An 8,198-nucleotide genomic window follows, 5' to 3' on the forward strand; every position below is an offset into this window, starting at 1 on the left:
ATATTAATTCCTTTTTCTATCACCTGAATTGATGAGATCTCCGTGGCCGTGACAATGCGTGCACGTTTAAAATAGGATGGTACAAAGATATATATTATATTGAGAAAATTTCAAATCAAACTTCATTGAGGAGTGCTTCCACAGTCGACTATTACTCATTTGCAAGAAATTCTCCTTATGAATATTTTTAACAAAAAAAAAAAAAAAAAAAAAAAAAAAAATCCCTTCAACTATTATGAGGAAGTGATTTAATTTGACCCGTTTAACTAATTTGTGAGGCGAAAAAATTATCCTGAATTTCGTACGTATTAATTAGTCATTTATAATTTCCCATCAACCTGAACTGCATATTCCATTTTGGTAATGCAATCAACCGTCTTCATCAAAACAACCAAACCAACTCAAAACAACCAAACCAACTCAAGGCAAGCTAGTACCACGTTTTGTGCTAGACCCGTCATTTTTACTTCTTTTTTTAATCACGGGTCTTGTACAAAACGTGGTCTTGCACAAAACGTGGTACTAATTTGCACAAAAATTAAATAAATTTTAAAACATTTTTGTCCAAATTAAATATAGTGATAAAAACTAGTAAGACTTTAAAGTATCATTTTTGTTCCATATTAACTGAGCTCATGCAAATTCATCTCGGTAAAAGTTTAGTTGCATCAACTGGAACCTAAGCATTTCGCAACAACAGTAAAAAGAGCAGATTCGACACTTAAAAAAAAATGCACAGTATTTTTTCATATATTCACATAAACATTTTTCTTGCAAATAATCACTATTTGAAAGTTCATCTATTTGAAAGTTCAGAACTTTGACTTCAGGTGACTGTAAAAAGAGTCCCTAAATTCATGTATTTGTAATTTTTCTTGCAAATAATCACTTAATTTGGATTACACATCCTTACCGACTTTCTTCTAGCTTAGTTGAGCCACTCGATGTCTGAACACACGCCAAGTTAACACTCACACACAGTGACAAACAAAGTATAACGTGCAAGAATGTAAAGCGCGCACACTTTTTACACTATTTACAGAAGCCTCCAAGACTTTCAACCTTTTATTATTATTCACAAAATAATACAAGGAAATGACGTACGTCTGCAGACAGAAAGGGACCCACGTTCTACCCAAGAGGGGCAAGACCCTGCGCGAAAAGAATTAATATTTTCCCCCTCAAATGAGTTTCTAGGTCCGTCCCTAATAGGCATCTTCAAGATGGCTTTGGATCCTTTTTGCTTGACTCGATCCATTGATTAATAGTTTACTGAATTCTGATGCATATATAGTCGGTAATGGTATTCTTTGATTTCCAGTGCTGGGTTTTGCTTCTGAAGGTTGGCTAGGGCTTCTGGGAGTTGATACAGCAGTTTTGGATTGGTTTTTGCTGGTTTTTTTTTTTTTTTTTTTTCTTTTTATCTTCTTTTTCACCCTTTGGGTTTCTTTTGTAGCTCTGTTTTTGTGCTCTATCTACTCTGTCCAACAAGTTGTTGACTCCATGACAACAGAGACAATTGTGTAATAAATATTTTCTTTAGTAATAAAAATTTGAAAAAATTATAAATTAATTGATTTTTTATAATATTAGTCTTTAGGATATATATTGAGAGAAATACAACCTAAATAGATTGAGATAGAAAATTGTTATGAGATAAAATTGTACAGAAAATGAAATGACAAGGTGCATGCAAAAAGAGAAGTACTGTTAGAAGAAAATATTGTTAAATAATTAATTTTCTTTAGTAACTAATTCAGTTTTCAAAAATTTAAATTTTTAACCAAAAACATCACAGTTTTTTACTAAACATGTGATTAGCAAAAACAAATAAAGAAGTAAGTACTTTAATAATTTATAGAAGGGTAGTTATAGAATTTGTCATTTAACATATATTGACAACTAAAAACATTAATCCATATGGTATCAATTAAAAATTTTGTTTTGGGCATTTTTATGATCTTGGTAATATAAAACTTTAAGTCCTTCATTTTTCTCAACGCTCTCAAGACCCGCTGAAGGAATAAACACAATCCGATACAACTATATATTATTCAAGAAAAAAAAGTATTATACATGTATTTATGTAAGTGTAAATGGATATATGGTGAAAGAAAATGGAGTATTGATATATTAAAGTAAAGACTACAAACTTATATTAAAGTAAAGACTTCAAAAAGTAAGGTTAAAAATATTCTAGTAAAAAATTGTATGAGCTTCATTGAATAAAAAATTATTTAATTTTGGGACCAATGAATCGGTAATTTTAAAAAAGATTTTTTTTTTTCTTTTTTCTCTTTTTTTTTAGGAGGGAGGGGTGCATCCCTCCGCTACTAAATAACACTTAACTCACATAATCCTTCTTAACAGGTGTCGTTCTGCTGCTCTCACGCTCTCGCTAAGGACGGAGCCAGGATTTGAAAGTGAGAGGGGCTAAAAAAAATTTCAAGCAAAGAATTTACTAAGAAAAAAAAGAAAATCAAGTAGAGAAGATGCTAATGATAACAACAACAATATCGATGAACATTTAAATAATGGTTAACGAGTCGAGGCAGCATATGAAAAACCTGTACTAGCTTTCTTATGATCATCCTGCAAATTAAATTAACATTGCTTGTAATCTATACTTTTTTGTGAGCTGAGTGATTTTATAGGGTATATAATAAACAATATTAACACAATACATGCGCGGAGATATAGTTAGTTAATTAGGATCATTTCATTTTACTTTGCCACTAAAATGACCTAAAATTAGTCCCCACTTTCTAGTTCATTAATAACTACCCTTCAAAAAAAAAAAAAAAAACATTAATAGCTCCATCGTTCAAAATGGTTTTCTTAAAGATTATTGGGATATCTCAATAATTCTTATGGAGATCGATGATCAATGATCGATTCTAGTGAATATATATTTAAAACAAATGTACATACCCACGTACACTTTTGAAGACTTGAACTCTCGATCTTATACTTTGAAAGATGGGAAGTACCATTGAACTATAGTTAGATGTAAATATTTAGCATTACACTAGTTCCACATATACAAAAGTTAGCCAAGTTTTTTGTGAATTTATGCTACACCAATTAGAAGATTGTTTTAATCAACAATGGGATCTAGTTGCATGTATTCCCAATAATAGTATTAGAATAAATCAACCAAACACCAGAAAGATAAACATTTCAACCTAGGTAGGACTTGAAAAACTGAATGTCAAAATTTACACACACACACACACAAAATAATACTAATAATAATAGTAGTAGTGAAAGAACAATATATTTTTGCATACTTGAATTAGCCATGTAGATGGCATTTATCTCATTGGGCATACGCGCCTCTTCCCACAGTCGAATATGCTTGCTGGCAGCCGCTTTTGCAGCCTTAATGACACCATATATTTGGGTTTGTAACATTGTGTTTGGGGTGTTGGGTTAGGCATGTTATGTTATATTGCAAGCTGGGCTGCTGATAGGAAAAAGAAGAGTAGTACATGGGCTTAGTAGTACTAATTTCTTTTTTTAATATAATTGGACCTGCCCAGGTTAGCCCATGAATGCCTCCGTCCCTTTCGTTCTCAAATTTATTCTCGCTCGAGCTCTATGTCACTTAAAGTAATACTATTTAAACGGATTACTCTCTAATCTATTTGTTTAGTTGAAGGAGATTCTATTTTTGGATAAGCTTAAATGAGAGTCTCATTTTTTATATCAAATGAATCGATAAAATCCCTTAAGTCTGTCAAATAGGTTTGAAAATCAATGCAAAAATTAGTGTAAGATTCTCAACATCCAACAATTAAGAATCATTATGCGACATGCTTAAGTGTAAACTTTAATTTCTATTTGTACCATTAGTTAAGCCGTTAAATGTATAAAAATAATAATAATAATTTGGTGAATATGATGAAATATTAGTTCTAATAAGTTTAACCAACAAATTTCTGATTTTTTTTTTTTTAAAAAAAAAAAAATAGTTAACCCAACTACTTTAAAAGAAATTTTTTATGTACTTGTAATAAATGAGCTTGTGATGTTAAACAGATTGATGTTTCACTTTTGCTTCATTTTTTTTTTTTTTTTTTTTTTTTTTTTTCTAGTTGGTACTCACACACACTTATCTCTTTTGAGACTTAAAGTCCTGACTTCCCTTTGAGAGGTAAGAGGCTGATAACGTTAGACCACTAATCCGTTGATCACTTTTTCTTCATTGAACTTCTTGAAATATGATATGACTGAATTATTTTCAAAAATCTTAGTAGACGTACTTTTCAAAATAATTGTGTGATTGTATTTTAAAAGATAACTATGTCAACTATTTTTACAAAAACAGATAATATAGTGCAAATGAATAACAGTGTGAACTGTGAACAACATTTTTGTTTAAATTTGAATTTCTATGGCACAACTTAATAATTTAATAAGGTGTAATTTCACAATTCTATACCTATTTCTAACGCGTCTTTTGTAAGAACAATTAATGGGCTAGTGATCCAGTGACATCAAACCTTTTCAGGAAGAGGTCATGGGTTTGAGCCCAAAATTAATTGTGATTAGTTTTAATGTTCCACTTCACAATAATATAAGATTTGTTTTTATAGTATAAAAAGAGTTTGTACATTTTTATTTGAAGCCACTAACATCAAATTTATTTAAGAGTAATGCGGTTATGTTCATCATTCATAAATATTTCATTATTACTTAACATCTCAAAACTAAGACTTTAGTAATAGAAAACCTAACTATGAAAGCAATAAATAGTTTTAAATAGTTTTTTTTCCTTAGTTTAGAAAATTATTTCAGTAAATACAACCAAACAATTTTCAGCATTTTTTGTTTTTCAAAAGTTATTCTACAGTTTTTTCAACCAAGTGAATTTTGAGATTCTGGAGGAAATTAAACCCTGTTTTAAATTCTTGTTCTTTTAAAACTTTTCTTAAAAACAAAATTAAAATTAAAAATTAATTTAAGCGGGGCCTAGTCCTCTCCCTCTGGAGTCTGGAGCCACATAATGGCCCAACCGTATTGGATACGGGTCATCCACCCCATAAAACTTAGTCTTTTGGGTTAGCATGCGGGGTGATATATATATCGTCAATTTTAGGAAAAAGACTTCCCTTCAGATACTGGGTCATTCGTAGAAGCAGCCAATTATATTTTAGGGTGGATTATTCTGACACTCTTTTAAGCTTAGATTAACAGCCTGTTTGACATGCATTTTGTTTTAAACATTTTATTTTTGGTTAAAACAAAAATAATGTTTTTGCTATAGGAGTGTTTTGAAGAAAAATGAAACACGTTTGGGAATGATGTTTTGCTGTGAAAATGTCAAAAACAAAAACATGCAAAACATATTTGGTAGGTCATGCGTTTCAAAATTTTTAAAACAAAACATGTTTGGTTATTCCAATTGTTGAAACAAAAAATACAGTAACCCCTTAAGTGCAGGAGAAAATGTCCTACCAAACTATTTTGAGCAGAATCAGGTATATCACTACCATCGCTAGGTGTTCTTATTTTGTTTGATTTTGAGGTCATGATTTCGAGAGAGATATATAATTGAACTTGATTGAATTAATTAGTTATTTAAATCAATCAATTATTTGAAGCTCACATGGCAGGAAGAATAAGATAATCAAATTTTGAAGATGACCATATGGAAGAGAAAATCAGTAGAGCTAGGGTTCCGACCAAACAGATTAGGGCTTAAATGTAGAGACAAGTTTCTGATGTAAATGGGCCTGGACGGCAACGAATCAAACGAGTTGAACAAAAAATCAAACAAAATGGAAGAGAAAATCGAACAAATCGTACACAAAAAAACTCTTTTCATGTGTTTTCATGAGTAAATCGAACAAAAGCAAACCCTACAAACCTTAAAATGGAAGGTCTACAACACTTTACAGTGAGATTTTGTGGTTCTTGAGGTTCTTGTTCACAAATCGCAGAGGGTAGGGTTTGGTCGCCTCCAAATCGCCAGAGGTTAGCGCTTCAGAAGAGAGAGAAAGTGCAGAGAAAAATGGGCCAAAATGTTTCAGTTTTCTTTATATACCTGGCCAAGTTTATTGCAATACTTATTTTTGTTTCGTCCGCTACAGTAGTCGAACAGTGCTAACACATCCAAAAACACCAATTTCTTGTTTCAGGTTTTGGGCCCATTTTAAGAAATGTTTTGATACTATTCGAAACACTCCAACGTGCGCCAAACATGTTGCAACCAAATCTAGCGCTACAGTATCAGACTTGCAACAAAAACACTAAAACAAAACAGCAACCAAACAGGCCCTAAACTTGTGAAAAAATTGCTATGACACATTGAAACCCCCTATTAAAGTTAGCACCTGTTTATTTTTTAACGTGCCCTTCTTTTTAATTCAATATTCTCCCTTTTTATTTTAAAAATAAATTGAAAAAATAGAAAAGGTTTTTGGGATCCATTAGGTACACCCAATCACTCGCGGATCTTAGGGGGGCTTTGAGTCCACCCCCAAATTTATTGATTTATTTTTTTTATTACAGTAAATTTTAGCTCAGTCTAAAAAATAATAATAATAAAATAAAATAAAATAAATTATCTATCCAAAAAAATATTTAACTCACTCTATTGACAATTCTTAGATTTCATCCAAAAAAATATCGACAAAAAACACCTATGACCGGTCAAGCACCCAACAGTGGCTCGTTGGCGGCAACAATAGTATGGATATGTATAGGTTGTGTGGTTAAGATGGGAGAAAGAGAGATATATGTGGAACTTGCGATGGGCAATGGTGTAATACCCCTAATTTCAAAATGATAGTCCTGGTATTTTATAAATTGTTTAAATTGCATTTATATTTGTTTAATAGTTTATTTGTTAATTTAATGGAGTTATGTGACTTATTGGTTTATTTTTATTTGTTTTTATTTTATTTTATTAAATTGACATTTGTTTAGTTAGTACTGGTTTAATTATGTGCTTATGTGATTATTTAAATATATAGTTTTTAATTTAACTGTGGTCCGTGTTTTGGTTTCCATGTATATTAGTATTAGGGTTTAGTCTTTTAGGTTTCACGTTGAGCCTACTTGTAGTTGGTTTAGGATTTAATTTAGGGTTTCAAATAAAACCTATAAATACATAAGTATGTGTCTGCCAAGGGTTTTGTTAATCCTTTTCACGTAACAGAGAGATACAGAGAGTTGTCAGATTTTGAGAAAATAGATAGTGAAAACTTGAGAGCTTACAAAGACGTTCAAGGAAGAAGGAACGGGGTTACTTCTGGGTTAGCCAAGAGTAACAGAGGCGTGGAACAAAGATGGAAATTCAGAGACGACAGTTAGAAATTTAAAACCAAAGTCTCGAAGGCAAGTTTCTGTTCTTGTTCTTTCCCTTTAATTCGTGCTCTGTGCATACCTAGCTAAACTCCAGGAGTTTAATTAATGCTAAAACAAATTAATTATGCATGCTTAATCAAAATAAAATAGAGGGTTGCAGAGTTATACATACATGTTCGTGTTTTCTTTAGTTTTGTGATCTTTATGTATGAACTGTTGTTTAAATTGAATCTTTGCATGTTAAAACACTTAAAATAATTTAGTATGGACGTATGGGACGTAGGTTGAAGCTTAAAGGACTTAGCAATGGAGTTTTAGGGTTTACAGAGGCTGAACGGACGAAGAAGATAGCATCAGCACCAACTTAGCCGACTCAGTTGGAGACTTAGCCGACTCAGTTCGAGACTGAGCCGACTAAGTTGGGAACTTAGCCGACTTAGTTGGAAACTGAGCCGACTAAGTTGGGAACTTAGCCGACTAAGTTAGCAACTTAGCCTGCTCAGTTGGCAATTGAGCCGACTAAGTTGGGCCGCGACCTAGAACTTAGTTTTAATTGCCAGAATTGTTTTAGAACCTATTTTAAGTAATCTATATGTGTTAAATGGACTTTGGATGGTTCTAAAATGCATAATGCACTTCTTATGCTTAGGAAATTTGACAATATGGTTATGTAAATAAATTTTTATAAATTATTTAAAGGATGAATCGGTATAAAAACATACAATTTAGCATACTGATAATGGATGGAAGGAACCAAATTGCTTAGCTTAGTTTTAGGCAACATAATGGATTATAATAAGATTATAAATCTTATATTAGATGCATGATAGATCATTTTATGTTTAAGGTTTGAACTATGCATGCTCTGGATGTTAATTGTTGGA

Source organism: Cornus florida, unplaced genomic scaffold (genome assembly GCF_030987335.1).
Source record: "Cornus florida cultivar Cherokee Brave unplaced genomic scaffold, ASM3098733v1 CherokeeBrave_3.0.0_Hap2_Chr02, whole genome shotgun sequence".
NCBI classification, from domain to species: domain Eukaryota; kingdom Viridiplantae; phylum Streptophyta; class Magnoliopsida; order Cornales; family Cornaceae; genus Cornus; species Cornus florida.